This window comes from Hemicordylus capensis, chromosome 1 (genome assembly GCF_027244095.1).
Source record: "Hemicordylus capensis ecotype Gifberg chromosome 1, rHemCap1.1.pri, whole genome shotgun sequence".
NCBI classification, from domain to species: domain Eukaryota; kingdom Metazoa; phylum Chordata; class Lepidosauria; order Squamata; family Cordylidae; genus Hemicordylus; species Hemicordylus capensis.
Window position 1 is genome coordinate 351,268,301 of NC_069657.1, and position 26,813 is coordinate 351,295,113.

Here is a 26,813-nt window from a genome sequence, read left to right on the forward strand (position 1 = left end):
AGTGTTAGAGCATCAGGATTGTGACATGACATAATCCTAATATGTTAACATAAACAATTTGAAGCAGCCTGCATACCTCACTGTAGTCACCTATGGAAAAACTGAATTGCTTTGTATACAGCACCAATTAATATGCTAAGAAGCATCAGCAAAGTCTGGGGTAGTATTTTCAGAACCACCAAGGAAGGCTGTTCATGACCCACTTTTTATGCCCCAAATGCTAAAGATGAGTGCATATAGACAATGCAAGTACTAGAAGGGAAGGCAAAGGTAACTTCCTCCTTCAGTTTTGATATGGCTCCCTTCTGTACTGTTCTAGAGGATATATATTTATTAATAATTTGAATAAAACTGGGGGGAGTTGAGAATTGGAGCTGGTGAATTTTATTAAGGGTTCTTTACCTTTTGTTCCATAATTCAAGCATTGATAGAGGTGAGGGCTGGCACCAGGTGGCTCTGTGTCCTGGGATGGTACACTGTCCTGGGATCTCCCAATCATACGTGGGTGAACTCCATAACCTACCAGGCAGATGGTTACAGCAGCAGCTCCAGTCCTTCTCCTCTTTCCCCCCATATCCTTGGATGGGAAGACTTTTGGCAGTGACTTCGTTCTCCCTCTCCCGATGGCTTTCTCCCAAGGGACCCCATGTTATTACAACAGTCTGGGAGAGCGGGGCCTTGGCTGGTGAAGGCAGGATGATGGAGAGTCCTGCCTTTGTCCTCCACAGTGGAGGGGTCCAGCCAGATTCCAAGTGGGCCCTTGCATGGGATCTCAGGTCCATATTCCCCTCCATGTGTAGTGCCAGTTCAGAGAGAGAGAGAGAGAGAGAGAGAGAGTTGGTATCCATTCCCAGTTTTGGAAGTCTTTGTTTTCTCCAGTCCAAGACACAATATTATCTGGAAGCAAACTGGGAATGAGTGAGGAAAATAACGGATGTTAAGCAATATAATGGAAAAAAATAAGTCCAAATTAAGCACTCTTTTAACCCCAACATCTTGATAGGATAGAGTTACGTTTGTGCTTAACTTTTCTCTCACTGAAACCAAAGGGATTTAAAAGTGCTTAACTCTGGCTGGATGGTATCCAAATTATCTTTATCACTTGTTCTAAATGTTTGGCCTTCTTGGGCTTTTGGGAACAGGGTGAAGCAAAAGGCAAAATAAATAGATTTCTATTCCAAAGTTCTCAAGATCTCTTTCAAAAATGGTTGTGGTGCATGTTCACCTTTTGTGATTAAAAATGTCACCTTTTGTGCCTGTCTAGTGATTTTTTTTTTAAGAAAACACTTTAAAATGTATGTCGTCTTCTTCTTTGCTTAAGACATTCTCTTGCTAATATCCACTTATTACAATAAGCATAAAAACAAATACAGATAACACACATTATTTATTTATTTAACAACGTTTATATACTGCCCACTACCAAAGTCTCTAGGTGGTTTACAATAACAAAACATTACATATTACACCAAATCATAGCAAACTCTTTGTGTCATTCTAATCCTATATGTATACTGTATTATTAATCTAATAAAATGTTTCAATTTTGTTCCTACTTCTATTAAAAAATAATCAATAGCTATAAGAGCAATTCACACCACAAAAAAAATTACATTTTCTACATCACATAATGACCTTTCTTTCTCCCCGAACACTTTGATCAGATTAATTCACCATCCATACCCTGACCCTTTAATTTTTAGAAAATACATTACATAATTCACCATCATGTTCCATCACTCCAAGATATCAGCACTATTTTCCCTTGAAAAGTAAGTTGCCAGTTTTACTAGGCAGGTAATTTCCCATAGCTTCCTCAAATATATTTTGTCCTTGTGTTGATTCTGTTTCCAGCATTTTTAATGTTTTCTTCTGTGTATATCTTTTCAGTAAAATCGGACACACCATATCTAGAAAATCAGCTTATTTAAAATAATAATACTTGTACAAAAAAGCACTGGTTTTCAAAGTCCTTCATGTTACTTTTAGAAGATGTAGAATACCTGTATATGGGATTCAAAGAAGACAAAGAGAAAGACAGGTGGACCTCATTATCAGTGATCCTGGCACCTGCAGTTTCACATATATGTGGTCAGGCAATATAGCCCCGACATCATTAAATCAGTTTAAAAATAGGCAAAATTTGCCTATCCACAGTTCCCGAGTGGCTTGAAATGATTTCTGATGTCATTTCCATTCACCATTTTGTAGCACAGAGCCATTTTGTGGCTCTTAAAAAAAATTCCCTGAGAATTGTTGAAAAAAAAATTCTAACAAAAATGGAGGATGTGTGGGTTTGGGGGGAAATGGTGCACCTAGGTAATTTTGGTGTCTGGGCCACCCCTGCTACAAGGCCCCCCTGCCATGAGGCCCCCCTGCATTTGGGGGAGCCTCCTGCCGCCACCCCACACCCACCCCACTGCACTGAACTTCCAAAATTTATCTTCAGGTGGGGTGGGGGGTGGGCTGAGCAGGCCTCACCCCCACCCCCCAGCCATGCACATTCCAGCTCCACCTGCTGGAGCGCCTCACAGTTTTCCAGGGCCGCTGGGCCAGACGGGCAGGCCCAGCGGCTGCTCCACTCACCATGGGGCAGGGGAGGCCTGTTCGGCTCACCCCCCACTCCCTGCCCCCAAGCCACACACATTGGTGGCTAAAATTAAGATAAATTTTGGTGGGTTTGGTCCCACAGTGGTGGGGCAGGTGCGGGGTGGCAACAGGAGGCCCCACTTGGACCTTGGAGGTCCCCCAGACCTTGAAGCATGGACTGGGGCCCCAAGGTCTGGGGGTAAGAACACCTCAATTGGGGGGGGGGATTCTGGAGAGCTGGAGGCATATATTTTCAGATGGTACAAAACAAAGATGTATTTTTGTTAACATAAAGGTCAGTAATATTGATAAGATACAGTTGTGAACCCCAGTAATGGACAGGCCTACCTCCTGTTCCTTACTTTTTAAAAATAGGTCAATCATATTTGTTTATAGTTATAATCCTTGTCTTGCATGTTGCTGATTAATAATATTTAAACTGATTGAGCACACCCTACTGGTTTTGGGTTGAGCTGATTGGTTTTAAATGTGTATGTAGAAGAACTATCTCTTTCCATGGACTTGTATGCACATCAGTTTCTGTTGCACAGTGTGTAAATATTATAAAATGCAGAATTCAACATTTGATCTGTTGCCCTGCCTTTATTCTAATTGTGTAACACTTAAGCTATTAGAGTGGTGTTATAAACAAACAACAATAAATGAATGTGAGTAATAGAGCTAAGCTACAATATAATTGTATGTTGCCAAAGTCACTACAGGAAATAAGCAGAGGCAAATTGGGGGAAAGGTACTCTATTGTAGTATCAAGGTTCTACAAGTGACTTTGCCATTACTTTTTCACTTTCCTTGCTGCATTGACCTTGGTGAAGTTCAGATTTTAAAGCCATATAAAAGGTTTGTGTCCACACATGCACACCTGGACAAGGCCTTTGAATTGTTTTGGTGTATGGCAATATGGCAGTCCAATCTCATTTTATCAAGCTAGTAATACAAGCAAAAATAAAAGTGCTTTCTAAGTAATTATTTGTTACTTTCAGCAGTATGGGTAATACACCATATAAAGGAAAACAAATACTAGATGCTGCTTTCTTCCCTTGCTCCTGTGTAAATAGCATTTTACAATCTAAGTACAAAGTGTTGCAAAAAGGGTTATGATAAGCAAGGAGCTGATATGGGGTTATAGTATGCTGATGTCATTTTGGCTGCATAATATATTTGCGATCAGAAAGGAAGATTGCCCCTGCTATGTAGAACCCTGTATTATGAGCAATCCATTGCAGGTATGCACAGGCTCTGATTCAACGTAACTGAGGTCAGCTTGCAAATTTTGCTGTACTTGTTTTCTTTATGAATCAAAAGTGCAAAGTTTGCAAACTGACCTCCATATTGCAAACTGACCTCAGTAGGCACAGGGCGTGTTAGGGACAAGAGTATGAGGCGAGGCTCCCGATCAGTGAGACTTGCCGAAATGAGGTCTGCAGGGAGAGCAGGCTTAGCCGATTCTCCCCGCAGACAATCGCCTGCAGATCCCTGGGCAGCCGGATTGGCTGCCCAAATGACTGCTGGCTCCGTCATGGAGCCGGCGGGGGCTGCGGGGATCGGGGAGCCACAAGCGTGTGGGGCATGCTGGAGAGACCCCTTGAGCCTGGTCGGCTGCTTGCAGCCTCCTGGCTGGGGTCTCCGCATGCCACGGCAATACACGATTTTAAAAACGGGGTTAGTGGAGCGCTTGCTCCGCTAACCCCGTTTAAGGGGAGGAGTATTCAAGGGGTATTCAAGAGGGTTACCCGCTTTGGAGAAACTGAGCTCGCCTGCGAGCCCGGTGGTTCTCACGCTCAGCTGAAATCGGGCTAGGCTCCCTTAGCCCAATTTTGGCCAACCATGAGAATAGCCTCTGTGTATTGCTTTTGGCAAGATGGCTTCTGGTCCACATGATAGTATGGTGAGTGGAGGCTATAGCCTCCTCTGTAGCCTTGGAGCCTCTCCAAGCAGCTGTGCTTCAGCATTAGTAATCAACACAGCGGCGGGGGGAGGATTAATTATTGGCTTTAAATATATATATTTGTAATGATGCAGCTATGGTGTGGTGGTGGCAGCAGGGGAAATATTGTCAACCTCAAGCAAAAACATATTATGTATTAGATTTTTCAGGCTGGAAGCAATTTATATATTAAAATGACATTAAATTAGAAATCTTTCCAGAGAGGTTATATTAGGTAAGGGAAGAGACCAAGCTGTGCATGATTTCTAAAGCAATTTGGCTAGGGATTAGATAGGACAACCAAACAGGGTTTTGAAGTTTTGTAGGGCAATTAGATGAATATCCCAAGGAATGGACCTTGGTCAGAGAGACATGAGCTAAGACTGTCGATCAACCACATTTTGTGGGCTAGTGATACAGGAAAATATTGGGAGAGTTACTAAGACAAGAAAAATAATATTACCATCTACTTGCTATAAGCAGAATAAGAGTTCTTTCACTGGATTTTATAGGATATGGTTCTCTGTAGATAAGATGTAGGTATCTTGCGGAAACAAAAAGCAATCTAACAAAAATTATGCTTGTAATACACATTGGTTGCTGTAAATGACAGAAACTTTATTCCTTAAGATTTCAGCAGGCTAGTGCACTGCAACATCTCAAAAAGCATGCGTTGTTTTCTTAAAGAGTTCCAAGGACAAACAAGTGCCTCTAGAAAATTATCAAATTCTGGGAATCCCACAGTGCACCACTCACCGAGTGCAGGGGACAGGCACTCTAGGTGCCTTTCTCTGTGTCGGCGCAAGCTGCAAGCAGCCCATACTGGCTGAGGCATATCTAGGGAAAATAGTGCCTAGGGCAAACACTGAAATTGAGCCCCCTGTCCAAACATCTGACACCCATCTTTCAGATAACTTTACCATAATATCAGCTCAAAAATACAAGTCAAGCTCGTTAATCTTTTAATATTTCAAAAACTATTTAGCAGTGGACGTAGCCAGACAAAAAATGCTGGAAAACTACAAATTTCATTATGCTGGGGCTCATGAAATACCCAAATACTATGTGGAGGTGTACTTGGAAAACTAAACAAAAGTGCCTGTCTAATTCTCTACTATGCATTGTAGCATCTCTATTACATAAGTTTTAAAAATAAATGGAGAATTTGACTTTTCCCAGATACTCTGTAAATAATTAAAGGATATGCAGAGTAAACTGTGTCACTGCTTGGAATATATTCTAGTATTTCAGAAAGACAGTTACAATGAGAGAAAGAGAGCAAGAAACTTCCAGCGGGCCTTAATACTAAGGATTTCACACTGATTCAAAGACAAACTCACCATTAATAGCCATATTATTAAGACATCACATTTAACTCACTTATCACAAGAAGCAAAGTAAGAGCAAATGAATACAATCCTAGCTCATAAGCTTCAGCTCGGTATTCACAAGCCCTGATTCTCTGTACATAGTGCCAATCTGAATATGTGTACAGTGACTTTATATATAAACCTTTAACCTGTAGCCCCTTCAGGGGGCTTCCTAAAGGCTGTCGGGGGGTCTGAAAAGGTTCCCCCTCCCCCCGCTGGCCTCTAGGGCCTCGCAGGGACCATTTAGCATGTGCAGTGGCCATTTTTTAAATAGTTTTTTTAAAATGGCTGCTGAAAACAAAATGGCCACCACGCATGCTCAAATGACCTCTGCAAGGCCTGGCATGGCCTAGGGCCTCCCAGAGGCCATTTGAATATGCGCGGTCGCCATTTTGTTTTCAAATTTTAAAGAATGGTGCCCCCCTTCAAGTGGCACCTGGGGCACACGCCCTGCCTGCTCTACCCTAGATACGCCCCTGCATGCTGGCACACAGTGCCAGAGTCAAGGTTAAGGACGCGTCTGTGCCCTTAGCATGGGCTATGAGCCGGGCTACGGTGCTGGGTTAGGCGTTGCAGCACCGCTGGGATCTGTGCGGTTGCTGAAGCTTGCCTGTTCATAAGAACAGCCTCTATGAATAGCATATCCTCTTTCTGCTCCATTTCTTCCCTGGAAAGGATAAAGTGGGCATGCATGTGCCTGAATAATTGCATTCTGGGATACCACAGCAGACAAGTGCATATCCCTGCCCTCAGCTATTGCTAACACTTCATGTACATCACTGATCAGGGGTATGGAACTGCAAACCCCAAGCCTAAGAATAGTCATTTAAAAGTTTTGATGTGTCAGAAAACCAACACTTATAAAATGCAGCACGGGTGAATTCTTCATCATGTGGTTGTCTAAATCAGAATCTGACTGAACCCCTGCTAACTGGGCAAAGAGGCACCTTTTAACATGGTGATTCTCTACCCCCAGTAACTGTTGCTGCTGTCGATCTTAAGTTTCTTTTTAGATTGTGAGCCCTTTGGGAACAGGGATCCATCTTATTTATTTGTTGTTTCTCTGTGTAAACCACCGCAGAGTTGTTTCTTTGTGTAAATTTTTGGAAGGGCGGTATAGAAACTGAATGAATGAAGGGATAGATATTATTTCCTTGCTCATGTCCTTGTATGCCTTTTTGCTCTTATGCTGGTCTTGGACTGTAATAAAGATTGATTGACTGGATAGAGCTCAACTTATGAAAGCAGAAGTTTATTCTATACATTTAAACACCTATAAAACAACTCATTCAGTGTTTTGTTAAGTCTGGTAAATTTATTCTGTCCACACTGCAGCAATTATTCTTGTGGACTCTCTGCCTTCATTGGGAGCTATCACTCTCTCCGTTTTATGCCTTCAAATTTAAAAGCTTGGCAAATCACTCCTTCCACAACAGGAGGGACACGCACAGGAACTTCAAATGTTGTTATATACAATAAGGATGCAGAAGTGTGTACTTTACTTTTCAGATGTTTCACTTCCTGATGGCATCTTAGTAGCCTCTCCCTTTTCCTGTAGATCTTTTAACAACTCCATCACACAAATGCTTCCCAACAAATACATTAACACAACAAATTATGGCTTTCCTTTACACAACTGTAATTATTTATGAAATAATTTTTTTAAAAAAGTTTACAGCTGATCAAACTGACTGAAGTATAGTTTAAACTTTTAGTTGACTTTTTGTTTTTCTAGCAAAAAACAAAGCAAAACTTTGAGAGAGTAATTAACACAAGCAGAATAAAAAATAAATCCTGCCACTCTTCCTCCAATCCATAGTCACTGCTTACTGGAAGAAAACAGTCCTGTAGCACTACTAGAAGACAATCCAAAGAGCAGTTAAGAGATTACCCAGCTACCTGGAAACTGCCAGGAAATGTCTCTCTCCGGTAAATCTCCATATCATGCCACCATGGGGAAATGTAAATAAATAAAATAAAATGATGTAACAAACATTTCTGTATGGTCCACTCACACTTTCTGTGGAGCTGCCACTGTAGGGATAACAAGAACAAGCCCCTACCTGGGCTTTAATGAATCATCTGAAGATGTTTGAGAATGACCACTAAAATACCTCTTGCTTGCCCTCCACCATGTTTACTTTCCTTGTGGAAGGCACTATCAAGAGGTCCTTTTACAGTTTAACAACGGTATTGTAGCAAGACCTAGAGAAGGTTGCAGCACTTACAGCTATGAAAGTATGTCACTGTTCACACACTTGAGTTGATGCTGACTTAATTGTGATGCCCACTTACTTTGAATGGTGTCTATGTAGTTATGACAATTAGAATCCTAACATACAACAGCAAGTGCTATTTATAAAGTATATGATCTTAAAAGATTCCTTCCTTCCTTAAGCTTCACTCCAGTGAGATGCTGCTTCATATGGTTTACTTATATGCTGTGTCTAATAACATACACTCAAGCTAGAGGAGCTGCATCAGAGTGGAGCAATAGAACCTGGAATTAAAAACAAACGACATCCCTGTTTAAGACTGTCAGGTTTTACCTGGACTAAGGCTCTGCATGCCACTGTCCCTTGTGGCAGTCTGCTGCAGGCTTTTAAGATTCCAAGCACTGGGAAAGTCCTGCGCCATGGGATCAACCACTGGTTTCACTTATGACAGGAAAGGTGTAAGTAGTGTCCTGTTGAAGCAATCCATGTCTCCGTTTCAAGGTCCCCTTGGGTTTGGTGCATTGTGTCTGGTCTCTCTGGCTAGATGAAATGGTTTTTCTGACATCTGGCTCCATTCCTGATCTCTGGCTTACTCCTGACCCCTGGCTTTGCCCCTGACCTATAGTTTATTGCACAGTCCTGATCATCCCACTTAGTTCCCAGTCCTTGGCTTTGCCTCTAACTCTCAACTTCTCTTCTGCTCCTCAGTTCCTGATTGCCTGCTAGGCCCTCCTGGTCCTGACCTTGGACCCTGCACCGCTTTGAGGAAGCTGCCCATGGCTCGTCCCTGAAAAAGATAATGTAACAGTGGCACTGAATTGTATCTTATATCCACATACCTTTACTTAGCTTCTATGGATCAGACTGTTGCAGGGACTTGATATTTATTCAGGCATCATCTTCCATGATTATACACAAACAAGAGCCTTGAAACTACTAAAGATACATTATGAGTTTCAGTTTAATCCATCTGAGCATTTGCTTTTCATGGTTATGTTGCTGACATGTTGACAACATTACGAAGTTTAAATAATCTATGGATGGAATCAGGGGCGTGGCAAGGTTGGAGTGGGCCCAGAGACAAGATTTTAAAATGCCCCCCCCCCCCACTGAAGCTCAGATCATGAAGTAAAGAAATCTTAAATGAGGCTGAATAGTGGTAACAAAAAACATAGTAAAATTCTCTCTCTCTCTCTCTCCTATGTGCCACAATAGAACATCATCCTAATTTTTTTTTTAAAGGTTTTGTAAATTGTGGACAATGAGAGTCATATAATGGTACTAGAGAAAGACATGCTGTTCTGGTAGCTCCAGGTCCTAACATTCGCATCAATTTTGGTGGATGAATACAACTGAAGGAAGCCCGGGCGGGTGCGCGGCTGGGGGAGTCAGTCATGTGACTTGGCTCCGGGGGGGGCCAAGGCAGTGGGCCCCCAGACAACTGTCTCCCCTTGCCTTATTATAGTTACGCCCCTGGATGGAATCCACTAAATGCCATTACATAGTCTCCATGTATTGCAATGGAGCTGGCATAGGAAGGCCTGATAAATCCAGATTTATCAGGCAAGTGTCAAATATACTCATGAGTAAAATTCAACTGTGTATGCTTACCTAAATTCTCTATTTGATTAAAGGTGCAAGGAGGCTCTTTATTTTTCTGGCCAAAGTGTGTGTGTGTTTTTAGGCACATACTGCAGGGCTGGGTAAAGGCTTAACGGGGTTTTCTAATTCTGTGCTAAAGCTCTGATAACAAAAGTGCAAAACAACCATTGCTAATTTAAATGTTTGTGTCTCTTGACCAAGTTTGCCACACAGACCTCACAAGCCTTTCATTAATATTTCTGCAGGCGCTGTGTAGCCAGAAATGTGCTTACGTCTGGCTTTGCTTACAGTGGAGGATTGGGAAATTATAAGGTTTGGACAAGGTCAAATTACTGTAGAATTGAGCAATGGGCGGGGAGTACACATTCTATATTTAGCTGGCCTGTCCTACACACACACACACACACACACACACACACACACACACACACACACACACTATATTCAACCTCATGAGTGGCGGGGAACACGAGTCACAAAGAAACAATTATTGGAAATATAGGAACAATCAATTAGTGGAAACCTGAACTACAAAAACTTAGATGCCACCCACGATTCAAACATTTATGACATTTTAAAATGTGTGTGTGATGCCTCTTATTCACCTAACAGGAATCAATTGCATTTGGGCAGCATATGATGACTAACAGAACAATCCTTATACTACCCAATGCAAGCTGCACTTAGGTTGATGTTGATCGATTTGACCAATCCAAGAACACTTTATGGATTTTATATATTTATTATCAAAATTAAGTCAGGCCAGACTTAAAGTCTTGTATTGGAACATCAGACCACATTCTGATCATTGGATAATCCAGTGGGGAATGTCAACAAAATGCTATAGCTTTACTATTGAAAATGTAGAGGATGTTATACATAGAGTATCTGATACTATATGGGTTTCTGGTTCGGTTGAGTAGGAGGCCTGGGAACCACAGATATTTTCATGATGCTTGTGGGTAACATGAAGAGAGGCAGCATCATTAAGAACATTTTCCATTCCCTCCAAGCAGTAAAGGTTCACAGAAGATGCCCTTTATGAGTCAGTGGTTTATGATATCATTGTAACATTTACAAATTGGAAGTTGGCTCAACCATATAAGCAGCTTCCTAGGGTAGCTTAATTCAGAGTCGGGTTTTTTTAAGGGACTTTAGAATAAATTCAACTCTAAGCTATGCCAACTGAAAAATTAGAAGGATTTTTAAAGTTATGAAATGTCTGAACATCTTGGTGGTTTATACAAGGAAGCAGTAGCCGGTTAGTATTTAAAGCCCTTATACATTGAGATGCAACATGGGAGTAACAACCTCTGAAAGATCTGCTAAGCCCAAATCTCCCTAGACTGCTTAAAAGGGGGCATTCTGCAAAGTAATTAGGAGTGAACTGAATTGACATGTCACAGGTGATGTTCTGCTGTATGGATTTAAGATGGTCTGGTGCTACTCTTTAGCTGTGGGGTACAACATTAGAATTCCAGAACTTGCATAAGAAGCAGGCAGGCAATGGCATGTTCATGACTCTCGAAGCTTCTGTACTACCACTATGCAGAATTAATCAGATCTGTGAACATGGAATCAAGCAGCACATTTTAAAAAAAAAATTCTTTGCAGCTGCAGTCCTCCCTCTTCTAGACAGCATATTTTAGGCAGCAGAGCTTTGAGCTGGAATGGCACCTTTCCAGAACTAACAGGAACTTGAAATAAAGCCCATAACTAAACCCACATTATTTAGGATCACAGTGGAAGCTTCTCTCCCTGCATTTTATAATTCCATGGGGGGAGGGGTAGAATTGGGCCTGTAGATTCATATTGTAAAAAACAAAACCCATATATTTTAAAGAGCATTTTGACTGGGTGAAAGATAATCTGTAAATGCTTAGGTTAAAGCTTATCCCAGGATAATACTAGAATAATTGGATTTTGTGAAGAATAACATGTCCCATGTACTCTGAATTAACTGCAAAAAGACTTTAGCAGTGATCCACCAACCATTTAAGTGGGCACACTTGCACTTAGGCTAGCCTACTCTTGCTGATGTCTGTCTATTGTTGTTAAAGTTTTTCCACAAAGAAATATGAGTATATTTCTAAATATGAGACTAGATTAGTTATGAGCCTGCAACTTAGAGGTTGTATAATTCTACATTTAAGTATCCTAAGATTCAGTTGTTAAAAGGCATAAAGGTTGGGACACATAAAATGTGTAAGTGAATTTTTTCACTTTCGAGTGTAATAATGGTATGCCTATGGAAAATTGCATCACTGAGAGAGTGCAGTCATTTACTACGAAAAGAATTATTATTATTATTTTTACATTTATATCCCGCTCTTCCTCCAGGGAGCCCAGAGCGGTGTACTACATACTTGAGTTTCTCTTTCACAACTACCCTGTGAAGTAGGTTGGGCTGAGAGAGAAGTGACTGGCCCAGAGTCACCTAGCTAGTTTCATGGCTGAATGGGGATTTGAACTCGGGTCGCCCCGGTCCTAGTCCAGCACTCTAACCACTACACCACACTGGCTCCTATAATAAAGGAGAATGAATGAAGAGCTGCACTTGCTAGCTCTTGAAATCAAAATCTAGTACCTAAGTAGGCCTTGGTAGGAGCCCAAGGCAGGTGTACTGCCTTGTAAAGGAAGGAAGAATGCCTCCTAGTCTTAAGGAGGCAATTATTAGACCACTTCTAAAGAACCCTACCTTGGATCCCTCAGAGCTGAGTAACTACAGGCCTGTCTCCAACCTTCCGTGGCTGGGCAAGGTAATTGAGAGGGTGGTGGCTTCCCAGCTCCAGACAGTCTTGGAGGAAACAGATTATCTAGAACCATTTCAAACTGGCTTCCGGGCTGGCTATGGGGTGGAGACTGCCTTGGTTGGCCTGATGGATGATCTCAACTGGGAATTGACAGAGGAAGTGTGACTCCGTTGGTTCTTTTGGACCACTTGGCAGCTTTTGGTACTATCGACCATAGTATCCTTCTGGAGCGTCTGAGGGGGTTGGGGGTGGGAGGAACTGCTCTGCGGTGGTTCCGCTCCTACTTCTCAGGCAGGTTCCAGATGGTGTCCCTTGGAGACTGTTGTTCTTCAAAATCTGAACTTTTGTACGGTGTCCCTCAGGGCTCCATATTGTCTCTGATGTTGTTTAACATCTACATGAAACCGCTGGGAGAGATCATCAGGAGATTTGGTGCAGGGTGTTATTAGTATGCTGATGACACCCAAATCTATTTCACCATGTCAGCATCATCGGGAGAGGGCATAACCTCCCTAAATGCCTGCCTGGAGGTGGTATTGGGCTGGATGAGGGATAACAAACTGAGACTGAATCCAGATAAGACAGAGGTACTCATTGTGCGGGGTCGGAACTCGAGTGACAATTTTGATCTGCCTGTTCTGGATGGGGTCACACTTCCCTAGAAGGAACAGGTACGCAGTCTAGGGGTGCTTCTGGATCCAAGTCTCTCCTTGGTGTCCCAGGTTGAGGCAGTGGCCAGAAGTGCCTTCTATCAGCTTTGGCTGATACGTCAGCTGCATCCGTTTCTTGAGAGACTACCTCAAAACAGTGGTACATCTGCTGGTAACCTCCAGACTGGACTACTGCAATGCACTCTATGTGGGGCTGCCCTTGTATGTAGTCCAGAAACTACAGTTGGTCCAGAATGCAGCAGCCAGGCTGGTCTCTGGGTCATCTAGGAGATATCATATAACTCCTGTATTGAAGGAGTTACACTGGCTGCCGATACGTTTCCGGGCAAAATACAAGGTGTTGGTCATAACCTATAAACCCCTAAACAGCTTGGGCCCTGGGTATTTAAAAGAACATCTTCTTCGTTATGAACCCCACTGCCCGTTGAGATCATCAGAAGAGGTCCGTCTGCATTTGCCACCGACTCGTCTGGTGGCTACTCAGGGACGGGCTTTCTCCGTTGCTGCCCCAAGGCTTTGGAATGCGCTCCCTAGTGAAATAAGAGCCTCCTCATCTCTGACAATTTTTTAAAAGTCTTTAAAGACGCATTCCTTCACCCAGGCTTTTAACTGATATTGTTTTGATTTAATGTTGTTTTTAGAATATTGTTTTAAAATTGTAAATTGTGCTTTAAATTTCTTGCTTATAAATTTTTTTGTTTTTGTTTTTAATTAATGTTTTACTTTTTAATCTTGTTGTAAACCGCCCAGAGACGTACGTTTTGGGTGGTATAAAAATATGTTAAATAAATAATAAATAAAATAAAAAAGTACTTATAAAGCCCTGAATACCTGTGCCCCAAATACCAAATGCCTTCTTCCATATAGACCTGCCCATCAGTTAAGATCTGTAGGAGAGGTCCTCTTGGTAGTGCCACCATTGCCAGCAGTTAAAGGGGTAGGGACACGTGAGAGGCCTTTCTCTGTGGTGGCCTCTAGGTTGTGGAATTCCCTCCCCTCTGAGGTGCACTAAGCTCCAACATTGTGTACATTCAGGAGAATGGTGAAGACATACCTCTTTACCCTGGTCTTTGACTAGAGATGTAGTGGTTCTTCCCCTCTCAGGCACTGTATTTTTTTACTGTATTTTTGATTTTATGATCTTGAATTTTAATTATGTTTTATACTGGTTTTATTCTAACTCACTCTGAGACTTTTGGGTATAGGGTGGGCTAGAAATGCAAATAAATAAATAAATACTGATAGCGAAAGGGGATGTAGCTAGCAGATGTGTGGGTGTAGCCCAGCACTTAAGAAGGAAAAGAAAAGCAGTTAGGCTGGGCAAACGGTTTTGAAACCAGATTTTTAAAAAAAGTGTTCTTTGTATATAAGAGATCTGCTAAATATGGAATTGGCTTAGTACAGCCTACAAATTCACTGCTAACAAGAAGCAAGAAAATGATATTAAGTAATAGTTTAACTGGGGACTCATAAGGAATTTGCAGGGGTAGGATCTTTTGCTCCCTGCCCCAGCCCCCAGTGTCTAACCCAGCAGGGCACTCTCCAGATTAACTGCTCAACAGCAGCAAAATGTTCCCCTTCATACAAATTGCATTCAAAACGTAAACAGCAGGGGGAGCAGTCTCATGAAAACTCACAACCCCCCCAAACAGCAATTTCTTTATGCCGGATATATGACATCCTAGCACTATATCGCAGCGATTAAATTCGAAACAAGCCATTGGAAATATGAACAGCACCCTGCTGTCAGCGTAGGGACTGCAGTGTTACGACACAGGAAGTTTGGAAGCACACTTCAGAGATACGTTCTGACCCTACTGCAGAGTCTAATCTGTAAAGCGCCCAGGTGATGGAGGCATTTGTTGGGGGGGAGGGAGAGGAAATGAAAATGGCATGCCAAATTCATTGCCAGAGCCCAAAGTACTTTAGTCCCCTGGTGGTGTGGGGTTGAAGGGTGCTGATCTAGAGAGAAGCACATGGCAGGCATTTAAACTAAGATATCCCAACAGGTGGAGGTCAGCTAGACAGACTCATCCTGCAAAATAATGGATAATTTAGCAATCAGAGTTGTACAGCAGTTAAAAAGACTGTATGAATCAGCAACTTGAAACAGTTTCCCAGTCAGTGAGACAGCCCACAATGGTAAATATCTCACTTAGTAGCAAGTATCAGCACTGTGAAGGGAAATCTGGCCCTCTTGTCACCTCCTATATTCTGTTCTGTACACAGAGGATGTTGTCCCCTCCCCCGATAGAAATACTTTTATTAACTGTTAGAGGAATTATTTCTAACAGCATTTCCCAGTCAGGCTGCAGTGACTCAATTTTCAATGTTTCTTTCAAGAGAGACATTTTTCAGGCCTCTGGAAGCCAGCCCGAAATGCCTGTAACACCTTCAGCACTGTTTTTCGACACATCTTGTGGATCACTAATTGGGGTTTTCATAATACCACAAAATTGCAAGCATTCCTTTGAAATAAGAAGGAATGTATGCTTCACCGTGGGAGTGAATGAAAAAGAATTTGCTTTTTAAAAACACGATTAATTATATTTTACATAGCTGGAAAAGCAAAAGTTAAAAAAGAAAGAGGAAACAAAATGGCATTATAACTTCCTCAAAACCTTGAACATCAAGTAGTTCTATAGTTATCATATTACTATATATGCCAAATGTTAAAGAATTATGAAAAGGCTTTGAAAGACAATCTTTGAATAATTCCCAGTCTTAAATCACTGGTGGCGGAGAGCTAGTTTTATAAACACTTTGAGTGTTTCATTGTTTCAAGGGGCAACTTCCCAGTGGGAATCACTCATGCTGTCTGGAGGAATTGGGTTCAGTTCTGACATAGTTATTTCCCCCTTAATAATTTTATGTTTACATGCCATTTCTGGAATGAACAATCATATGTCAATGTACTCAGATTAATCCACATCACACGTGGTTCTCTGCAGACATGAAAAGCACATCTTTTCAGGAAAGGGGGAAAACCTTTGTGTAGATGATAGTGTGATGGCGGTTTTCATATATTTGGCTAGAGGGATGACTAAGCATTTTTCGAAGCTTCTTTAAATTCCTTCTGGTGGTTTCAGGGAGGCATGGTTTGGGGAGTTGGGGGCATCTTCTTTTTCATGTGAATGGGTATTGTTTATTTAATTTATATACTGCCTGACTCTGAAGACTCTAGGTGGTTCACAAAGGTAAATAAAATAAAGGCAAAATTTATTTTAAAACTACAACTATTAAAACAATGTAAAACATTCACAGATTACTAAAAGCCAAGCTAAAAAGATGTGTCTTAAGGGCTCTTTTAAAGGCAGGTAAAGATGTTGAATCACGAACTGCTATAGAGAGCTCATTCCAGAGCCCAGGAGTGACTATAGAGAAGGCCTGCTCCCGAATCGCTACCTCTCTCAATGACCTTGATGTGCAGTGGGGATCATGCAGAAGAAGGCCCTTTCCCAGGTAATTTGACCCTAAGCTGTTTTGGGCTTTCAAGGTAATTACCAGCACTTTGTATTTTGCCTGGAAACCTATTGGTAGCCAAGGCAATTTCTTTAAAACAGGCATAATATGGTCTCCCTGAGAAACCCTGGAGACTAATCTAGCTGCCCTATTTTGAACCAACAGGCAACCCCACGTAGAGCGCATTGAAAAAGTCAAGTCTAGAGGTTACCAGAGAGAAAGATATTACAGTGGAGGCTGGGCTGGTTGTTCCAGGAAAGTGTTGGCCAAATGCTTGAGATTTGTCTCTCCTTCTGGCCAGTGTTGGGATTCTTGAGAATTCTGGTAATGTTCCCTTGGTGTGAAAGTCCTACTGCTTTTAATGCCAGGTTCATCCAAGATTTCATCCTGAATGAGCATGCTGATCTGATATGTGTGATGGTGATCTGGTTGGATGAGGAGGGTGAGGTTAATTTCTCCTGGTCTTGTAGCATTGATCCTGGGTGTCAGAGACCTATGATGAATCTATTCCCCTATTCAAGTGCCCAAACAGCCAATCCCAGAATCTATCCTGATAATGGACCTCCAAAACAGGATAGAGTTTCTGCTGATTCAGCCCATTCTGCTGCCCATTAGTCTACCAGCCTGACCTGCTAGGACCATGGGGTGTCTCCAGATTAATGTCCATGCTGTGTCTTCACCCCACATCAGGTGGAACTTAGGATTCCATGGAAACCATAGGACTGTCTCAGCTGGTTTTGGGCCCTGCCCTTATGGCAAGACAGATTCTGGATCTGGTTTTTGCTGGTTGGAAGGTATGTGATCTGGGTGTGGAGAACTTTGCTATAACTCTATTGTCATGGACAGATCACTATCTGGAGAGGACGGTTAGAATTTCTGCATTCTCTTCCCTTTGCAGGGGTCAGGGCCCATTGAGCTGGCCACTCGTAGAGGCTTATGGGTCCACTTAGTTTCCAGATAGCTCTTCAAGACTTTTAAGAACCAAACCTGCCTACTCATTGTGCCCACTGATGGTATGGCTGCAACAGCCATTCTCTGTTTACTCTCAGCACCTGGAAAACATATTTTTTTTATAATGTCCTTCCAGAGCTGTGACCATCTTCACATCTCCCATGCCATTAGAGCCATTGTTCTAACCTGTTTTAGCAAGGGTGAAAATGTCTTGTCTTCCTATTCTGACCAGGCTATTGGAGGCTGTTTTTAATTGATCCAGCCACTAAAAATGTACATACATACATACATACATGTTTTTATTGACAGTCTTTGACCAAAGAAAGAAAGAAAGAAAGAAAGAAAGAAAGAAAGAAAGAAAGAAAATGAACAAAATAGTTAAATAAATAAGCTAAAACTTATAGTTGTTTTTTTATTTATTATTATTATTATTATTATTATTATTATTTCGATTTCTATACCGCCCTTCCAAAAATAGCTCAGGGCGGTTTACAAAGAGAAATAACAAATAAATAAGATGGCTCCCTGTCCCCAAAGGGCTCACATTCTAAAACGAAACATAAGATAGACACCAGCAACAGTCACTGGAAGTACTGTCCTGGGGGTTGATAGGGTCAGTTACTCTCCCCCTGCTAAATAAAGAGAATCACCACGGTAAAAGGTGCCTCTTTGCCCAGTTAGCAGGGGTACAAGAGAACTACATGATAAAATTAAATAAACTGTTGACAACTAGCAAGATAAAAATTTACATAATATCATCTAATCAACCACATTTTCTTTACGCAGTCTGGTGGCTACATAGCAGAACTTAGCTACTGTATAAGAAATTGTTGGAGTTTATCATCCAGTAAAATTTTTACAAGAAAGTCATTAGAATATCCCATCATACCATTCGTTATTGGCTTGATTATTTGGTGCCTTGGTTCTTGATAAAATGTACATTTCAACAGTACATGAGCCATATTTTCGATCACGTCACCACAGGGACATTTCCGTTCTTCATAGGCTAATTTTGCATATCTCCCATATAACAGAGCTGATGGAAAGGCATTAAACCTAGCTCTAGAGAAAGCCCAACAGAACTTACTAAAATTGATATTAAAGAGATAGGCTGCTGGGGCAAATCTCACTCTGGAGTATAATGGTTTATAGAAAGGTGGTAAACAGGCTATTTCATTCTGCAAGGCTATGTCTAGAAGTCTCTGCCAAACCATTCTACAGGCTGTATTCTTTCTCAGCTCCAGCAGAAAGGCAAGAGGTAACCCAATTTGGCATAATTTATTGGTTATTTTAAGACACCAAGATGACTGAGGTTCAATCGAAAGGCGCTTTGGTATAAGCCCTAGAGGGTGCAGATGACATTTAATCCAATAAAAGATTATCTGCATCCGGACCCTAGTCTCTAAATTAAGTACTCCTGCCTCCAGATGAATCACCAAATTAGAGACACATTTAGGTGCGCCAAATAATATTCTCAAGAAGCCTGATTGAATTATTTCAAGTGCATTAAAATTAACATACGGGCCCAGCTGTATTCCATAAAGAAGTTGGGGGATTACTTTGGCAGAGTATAATTTAGTGGCTGCAGGAATAAATCTTCCCCCCTGAGACAAAAAAAAAATTCAATATAGCTGTTATACTATGCTTCGCCATATCTGTCACCATTCTGATATGCCAATTTATGGCCGTTGTGTTGAAAAACCACCCCCAAATAGTTAAACTGTTTTACCTGATCTACTTTGTGTCCCTCAATTGTCCAATTAAAGATCTTAGCTTGGTTGTTAAAGCAGACAATCTTCATTTTAGTGTAATTAATTACTAGATGTCCGTCTTTACAATAGGAAGCCAAAGCACCCAAAGCTCTCTTGAGGCCTATCCTAGATAAGATAACGGCATTGTCAGCATACAAAAGTACCAATAACCATTTGTCAACAATTTTAGGGGCATGTATATCTAAATCTTGTAACATCTGAATTAAACCGTTAATATACAAATTAATTAAAAGGAGGGCAAGTATGTAGCCCTAACTCTCTCCCTTGCTGCAACCTTCTCTGAGAGCTGACCAGCAAAGTTAAGACGTACGCGAAAAGTGGAGTTTTCATGAAGTTTATAGATTAGGAGTAATAATCTCTTATCAATTGATGTCTTAAACAGTTTTGCCCAGAGACAATCTCTGGATATAGAATCAAAAGCCATTTGAAAATCAATAAAAGCTGCATAAAGAGAACTTTCCCCCACGGAAACATGTTTTTCTATTAAATGTTGCAGAACAACACAGTGATCTATCACTGACCTACCTGCTCTAAAGCCTGCTTGTTCTTGTTCCAAAAGACCTCTCAATCCATCCACTCACATAGCTTAATACAAAGATGTTTTAATTGATCCAGCCACTAAAAATGTAGTAAATTGAGAGCAGCAATACTTGTTGTTACAGTATCCTCTTTGGAACATTAAGGGCATGATAACACGTTTCTGATTACCCTTCCACAAGAATCTCAATTTGCAATTGAGGGACATCACATTCTCAATCAAAAGAGAGTAGCACTACAGCATACCCCTTTTTAAGGTTATTTGCAAATGCTTCTGAAAGCAACAGAGCTATGAATGTGTTTCTATTGCTTGTGCTTTTGCTGAGCTCTTCATTGTTCTTATTTGTTTCTGTTACTGTGTAATTTATGATAGTATTTGATGTTGTGTTGTGGTGGTGTTATAAGCCACTTTGTGGATCAAATTTTGGTCAAGAAGCAGGTTTAAAATATCATACAATAAATATGTTGGGTAAACTCCACCCACCTTATGTTGGATAAAACATGAAGTCCAATTACATCTGGAGGAGATATTCTTCTTGTGCCACCTTGTAAATTTGCATATTGGCTTCCCTAAGGATGATTAAGGTCTTGCTCTCAGTTCAGCCACCCAATAGCTCCTACAAAAATCTGAACATCCAGCTATTCAGGCATTTTGAGTACTTCCAAGCTGTTCTTATCCTAACTTCTCTAACCAAAGCTGTAGCTATTGTAACTTTCATAAATCCTGTTCAGGCAATCAAACTGTATACAGTTAACATGCATGGGAAGTTGAATCATAGTGGTAGTCCCACCCCTCTGTGCATTCTGTAGTCTCTATGAGCAGACCCTAACATGATTGCCGATCCTGCAAAAAGCAGGAAATCCGATCATGCTGACAAGCCTATGCACACAGGCTACTGGAGCCAACGTGGTGTAGTGGTTAGAGTGCTGGACTAGGACCAGGGAGAACCGAGTTCAAATCCCCATTTAGCCATGATACTTGATGAGTGACTCTGGGCCAGTCACTTCTCTCTCAGCCTAATCTACTTCACAGGGTTGTTGTGATGAGAAACTTAAGTATGTAGTACACCACTCTGGGCTCCTTGGAGGAAGAGTGGGATGTAAATAAATAAATAAATAATACTGATGCAGGCACCAATGATCCCTGTATACCAGAGACAGCACATGTTTTCTGCAATCTGTCCTTGGTAAATCACTGTCCCTATTTTTGCCTCTTGTGAATGCCTTGTTCAGTGTGTGTGTGTGAGAGAGAGAGAGGGAGAGAGAGAGTGAGAGAGAGAGAGAGTTGTCATTCTTCAAGATTCAGCTCCTGCACAAAGTCTCTAGAAATTAAATCTCCAGGTAGGTGGATTGATGCATCAAGTCTTATGCACTACACAGCATATAGCAGATAAACAATCTTCTGCAATGAGTAATGGGCGGGGTGGCGGTGTTTCAAGTACATCCCTGTTTTCATCTGTAACATGTTGACTTGGCTCATTTGCTTTGTTAATTTGGAATTATGTGTTCTGTATTTATTTTAGCATCTGCTTTCCATTTGTGATATGTTTGCAGTCAGAATTGTATGCCACGCCTCCCAGGTTGCTTGGCCACACCCCGTACACATTCACAGCAATGGCACTATTTTCACTGCTGACATGCTGGAGGGCCTTTATTGCATTTACCTTTGTGAACCGCCTAGAGCATTCGGAGTCAGGCAGTATATAAATTAAATAAATAATAAATAATACCCACACACATGAAAAAGAAGATGCCCCCAACTCCCCCCAGCAGCCCTCCCTGAAACTACCAGGAGGAATTTAAAGAAGCTCCCAAAAATGCTCAGTCCCCCACTCTAGCTGAGTATATGAGAACCATCACTCTTAGTCTACACACATTCACCTACCCGCCAGCATGTCAGCCGTGAAAATAGTGACATTGCTGTGAATGTGTAGGGGGTTATGGTCAAGCAACCTGGAGATAAAATTTCTCCTCCATGTCAATTCATTGCACATGCTTTTATTGTCTGAACAAACTTCTCATTTCATTTGTTTCTTTAACCACAGAGGATATGAAAGGAGTAGGGATGTGCACGAACTTGTTCGGAAGCCCTTTTACGGGCCTCTGAACAGGTTTGAACACTGGGAGGTTCGACGTTGGAAGGCGGGGGGTGGGTCGCACTTTAAGGGTGGGGGAGGGTGCACTTACCCTTCCCTCTGCTTCCCCCCCCCCGCCCGCCGGTGCTCAGTATTTGCAAAGTCCTACAGGGCGGCAGCATAGCTCCCTGCCACCCTGTCCGCTCCCTGGCCGGAAGTGGCTGGTGTCCACGCACACCATGCATAAGCGTGGCATGCACACGCATGCCAGCTATTTCCAGCCACATCCAGCCAGGGAGCGGATGGGGCAGCAAGGAAGTACGCTGCCACCCCGTAGGATTTTGCAAATACCAAGCGCTGGCAGGGGGAAAAGCGGAGGGAGGGGTAAGTGAACCCTCCCTCACCCTTAAAGTGTGACACACACACCACCACCATCAAACCACCCCGCCTGGTTCCGTGCACATCCCTAGAAAGGAGGCCATGTTTTAAGCAAAGTCCCAATTATGGTTCCCAAACGTGTATTTTTACCCAGGATTTGTAACTATTTTAACCCCCCTGCAACTATTTCTGTGCTGGAGGGAGTTTCTGAAATGCCAGCAATGCTATTGCAAGCACTGAGTGGCTCAAATCACTCAGCGGCTGTTACCTGTGAGTAGGCCCACTGGAAACACTGGCTCACTTATGTGTAACATTTGCTGTGTGGCAGTAGGAGGAGCTCATTTATATGCTGCTGCTGCTGCTGTGCTGGCAATTTCCATCCCATTTCCTCAGCCGAGTGTTGTTTTTGCAGCAGCAAGCCTCCTCATTTTCTCAGTGACTCCCTGTGACTGGCCCAGTGTCCCCAAAGTGGGACTTATTTTATTATTATTATTATTATTATTATTATTATTAATTTATTTTACATATTTTTATATCACCCAAAACTTACGTCTCTGGGTGGTTTACAACAAGATAAAAACAACATTAAAACGTTAGTTACAAACAAAAACAAGAAAATTAAAACACAACAATTTAAAATTTTAAAAACAATATTCTAAAACAACATTAAAAACAATCAAAACACTATCAGTTAAAAGCCTGGGTGAACAGATGCGTCTTTAAAGACTTTTTTAAAATTGTCAGAGATGGGGAGGCTCTTATTTCACTAGAGAGTGCATTCCAAAGCCTCAGGGCAGCAACGGAGAAGGCCTGTCCCTGAGTGGCCACCAGACGAGCCGGTGGCAAATGCAGACAGACCTCTCCTGATGATCTCAGTGGGCAGTGGGGTTCATAACGACTGACTGTGTGGTTGTCTCTGCCGCTCTACAGCTGCGGTGTGCAGCCAGCAAGCTCCCTCCAGGTCAGGAAACGTATGTTTCTCCTATATGCACCACTGTGGAGGGGAGGCTCATGTTAAACAGTGGAGAAGGGGTGCTTCCCCCAAACCCATAATTAAAATGCACCATTTGCCCCATGGGATTCTGTAATCCAGAGGTTACTGGTGTTTGAACTGTGTGGAAACGGTCCTGTGGTGGTTTCCCTCTCTCTTGAAAATGAAAAAAAAAAATTATCATTTGTCCCATAGGATTCTGTGATCCAATCAGAGGAAGTGACTGTGTGAGAAAAGGGGTGTTCAAGTGTTATGTATTCTCAAATTATCCTGTTTTTAGCAAAGCATGCATATATTATACCAATTAACTTATGTAAATTTTATGCATTTTTAATACAAAATGGAGAGTTTTTTGGTGAACCGCACCATTTCACTTTCTGGGTGACAGATTTTGATTATTTTAACCACTTGGACCTGGCAACCCTAGTCCAGATGTGTGCTAAAGGCCTCTATGCTTTTGAAGATGTGTTCACTTTCCTTCTGACCGTATCGTAAGTAGTTCTTGCCAACTCATTTCTCACTCTGTCTCAGCTATCTAAATGAGGCACTAAAGAACACCATGACCACAACCCTAGATGGCCATAGTGCAATTAATGGAGAAATGTGCATGCAGCTGAGCACCCAGATGAAAAGGCAAGATTTGTTTTCCATTTAAAATGTCCTGCCCATTTGGAGAGGTGATTGGCTGTAGCGAAAACATTCACAAAACCTATGGCTGTGTATGAGTTTCTCTCTATCCATATGATGGCTGTTGAAGATTATGGCTCAGCAATTTTTGTTTGGGATTGATATTCAAGGGAGGTATCTTGAAGGAACCAGGTTCTCTAACAGCATTGATTGTCTCCCGTGATTTTATTATTCTGTAACCTTCCATAGCTATATTTTTGAGTGAAAGTTGTTCAGAGGCTAAACCATAAAATGCCAGCCTGAAACTGAGGTGTATTATATTGTTGGGGGAGTGGACAGATTTGGAAAACAGTTTGTTTCAGTCTACCAGACTCTGTGATTCTCTCTGGAGTCAGCCACAAATGAAAAGCTCTTAGGAGAACAAATAGACTGTGTACCAAAGGCTATTTGGATTAGAAATGAAAGCTCTGTTTGCCAACAAGAATTGCCTCAAGGTCTCCATGTGGTAAATGTTGCTGCAGTTGGTTGAATCAGCAGTTGCTGTGTAAGTGTGCCATGTTTTCTAGTGGTTCTGTTAAATCTAATAGCCTACCATTCTGGACTTAGATAAGGAGCTTCTTAACTGAAAGGTTCACATCATACACATGATTCAGTTATACAAACGGGTAAAGAGAATGGCCATGTACTGCTTATCTTGGAAAGAAGAGAGAGCTGGGAAGTAGATATTGAGGTGTGTGGTGTGTGTTTTTTTGGTGTTTTTATTTTTTTTTTAGCAGTGCATGTATCTGAAACAAGCAAGTTCAGATTAGGAGAATCAAAAAGAAAAGAAAAAGTTGATAAGTGGTACTACTTAGTCCTACTTGCTAAATGTATTCGTAAGCTAGGTCTATTTTATTTTATTTACTTATTTTTCTCCTGCGTAAATGCAGTACCTTGGTTTTTAGAAGTCTTAATCATTCGTAGGCAGAACTTTTGTCATTGTCATAGCAATCCTTTGTTCAGTTGTGCCTGTGCTAATAGCTGAGAATGAGTCTCCTAAGGATTATGCGGCCTCCAAACATATGTCTTGTGGTCCAGTGGTGAAATAGGTTGCTGCCATACACTTACTAACCAGTGCAATCTTCCTGACTGAAATTGTTTCCGGACAGACCAATTCTCCATCATAGATGCAGCCTAAAATTGTGCTTATTAGCAAAGTGTAGTTTGTTTTTGCATTTTAAGGGATACAGATTCTCCTTTAAGACAATTGAGTCTTTCAAATTGTGAAAGACTGTGATATATCTCTGCTACATGTGAAACCTTTTGCATGGCAGAATAAACACATTTCAGAACATACACTTGAGAGACGTCAAAAATCAGCTATCCCTCTTTTGAAGTTGGTGGCCGCTGATGTCCTGAGTAAATTGCTCAACAGAAGTCCTATTGAAATTAAGTCGTCTCTTAGAGTAACTCCCAAGCAGTACTATTGAGGAACATAGTCTGGATATCAGTCTATGTTCAGATATGTTGATATTCTGTTTACTAGCCTTTCTCTTGCTTTCTAAGCTTCCACACCCATCTTTCAAAACATTAGACAAATCTAAACAGCAGTAATCTGGCAGTGATAATTCAAACCATTGTGAAAGAAAGATTTGAAATATATTGCATGCAGCAGTTTGAGTTTTAGAAGCAGAAAAAAATGCAGATAAACATATTGGGGCTGCAACTATGAATTAATGACTTCTAAATGTGTGTCATTTCATGTTTTGTACACCTAGCAAGGAAGTATCTTAAAGTTTCTCTGAAGCAATCAAAGTTCATTAATACTATGCCATTACAGAAGGGCCAGAATTCATACCCTCCAGCATTTTACATATGAAAATAGAGATTTACTTGTAATTTCTGCTTTTCTCACATCAAGGATCATTTCACAGCCCTGCCCACACAAAAGGGCCAGGGAGTTCTCCTGCGAAAATCTTTCCAAGGCCATGCCCCCTCTGCATTGTGTCACAATTGGCTGAGTTAATCTAAGCTGAAATGGTTGACTTTAGGCTGAAATTTAAGGACCAGTCAGGTTTAAGGGGCAGGTTCCTTGAGCTTTGCCTGGGCATGTCTCTTGCAGTGGCTGAGTTGCTGCTTAGCTTGGGCTGCGTGCTCAGTGACACTGTATGGAGGGAAGGCGCCAGGGAGGAGGGAGGTTGCCTTTTGACACTTGGGCTGGCCGAGGTGGGTCTGGTAAATCCAGGTCACACACTGCTTGTGGCACAAACCTGTGCACACTTATGCAGAGCCTGCCCTGCCCTACAGCTTAAAACAAGGTTTATAGGGCAGATGGGTATAGTGGACTGCTAGGACATTTACACAGGGATTCGGTGACGTTGCCACCTTCATCAATGGCTTTCTTGCAACAGTTGCCCTGTGATCTGACTAGAGTTGCTGGATGATAATATTTAGCCTTTGTACGCACTTTTGAGTGTCTGGAGGGCTACCATAAACTAGTCTTGTGGTAGTAAGCATGAATTGTCCCCTTTGCTAAGCTGGGTCCAACCTGGTTTACATTTGAATGGGAGACTACGTGTGAGCACTGTAAGGTGTTCCCCTTAGTAGATGGGCTGCTCTGAGAAGAGCATCTGCATACTTGCAAGCAGAAAGTTCCAACTTCCAAGTCCCCTCCCTGGCATCTCTGAGATAGGGCTGAGAGAGATTCCTGCCTGCAACCTTGGAGAAGCCACTGCCAGTCTGTGTAGACAATACTGAGCTAGATGGACCAATGATCCGACTCAGTATATGGCAGCTTCCTGTGTTCCTATGTCCCCCTGCCCTGTACTGTTAGACATTGCTGAAGGCTCTTCACTGCCTGCTGAATTCATTTGCTCTGTAGTAGCCTATCATCCA

General features: G+C 41.8%; 1 protein-coding gene across 5 annotated transcripts in view; it reads left to right on the forward strand.

Moving 5' to 3' along the window:
• The window catches only part of PDE7B (phosphodiesterase 7B), a 284,498-nt gene that overhangs the window by 171,989 nt on the left and 85,696 nt on the right, over nt 1-26,813 (forward strand). The window lies entirely within an intron of this gene.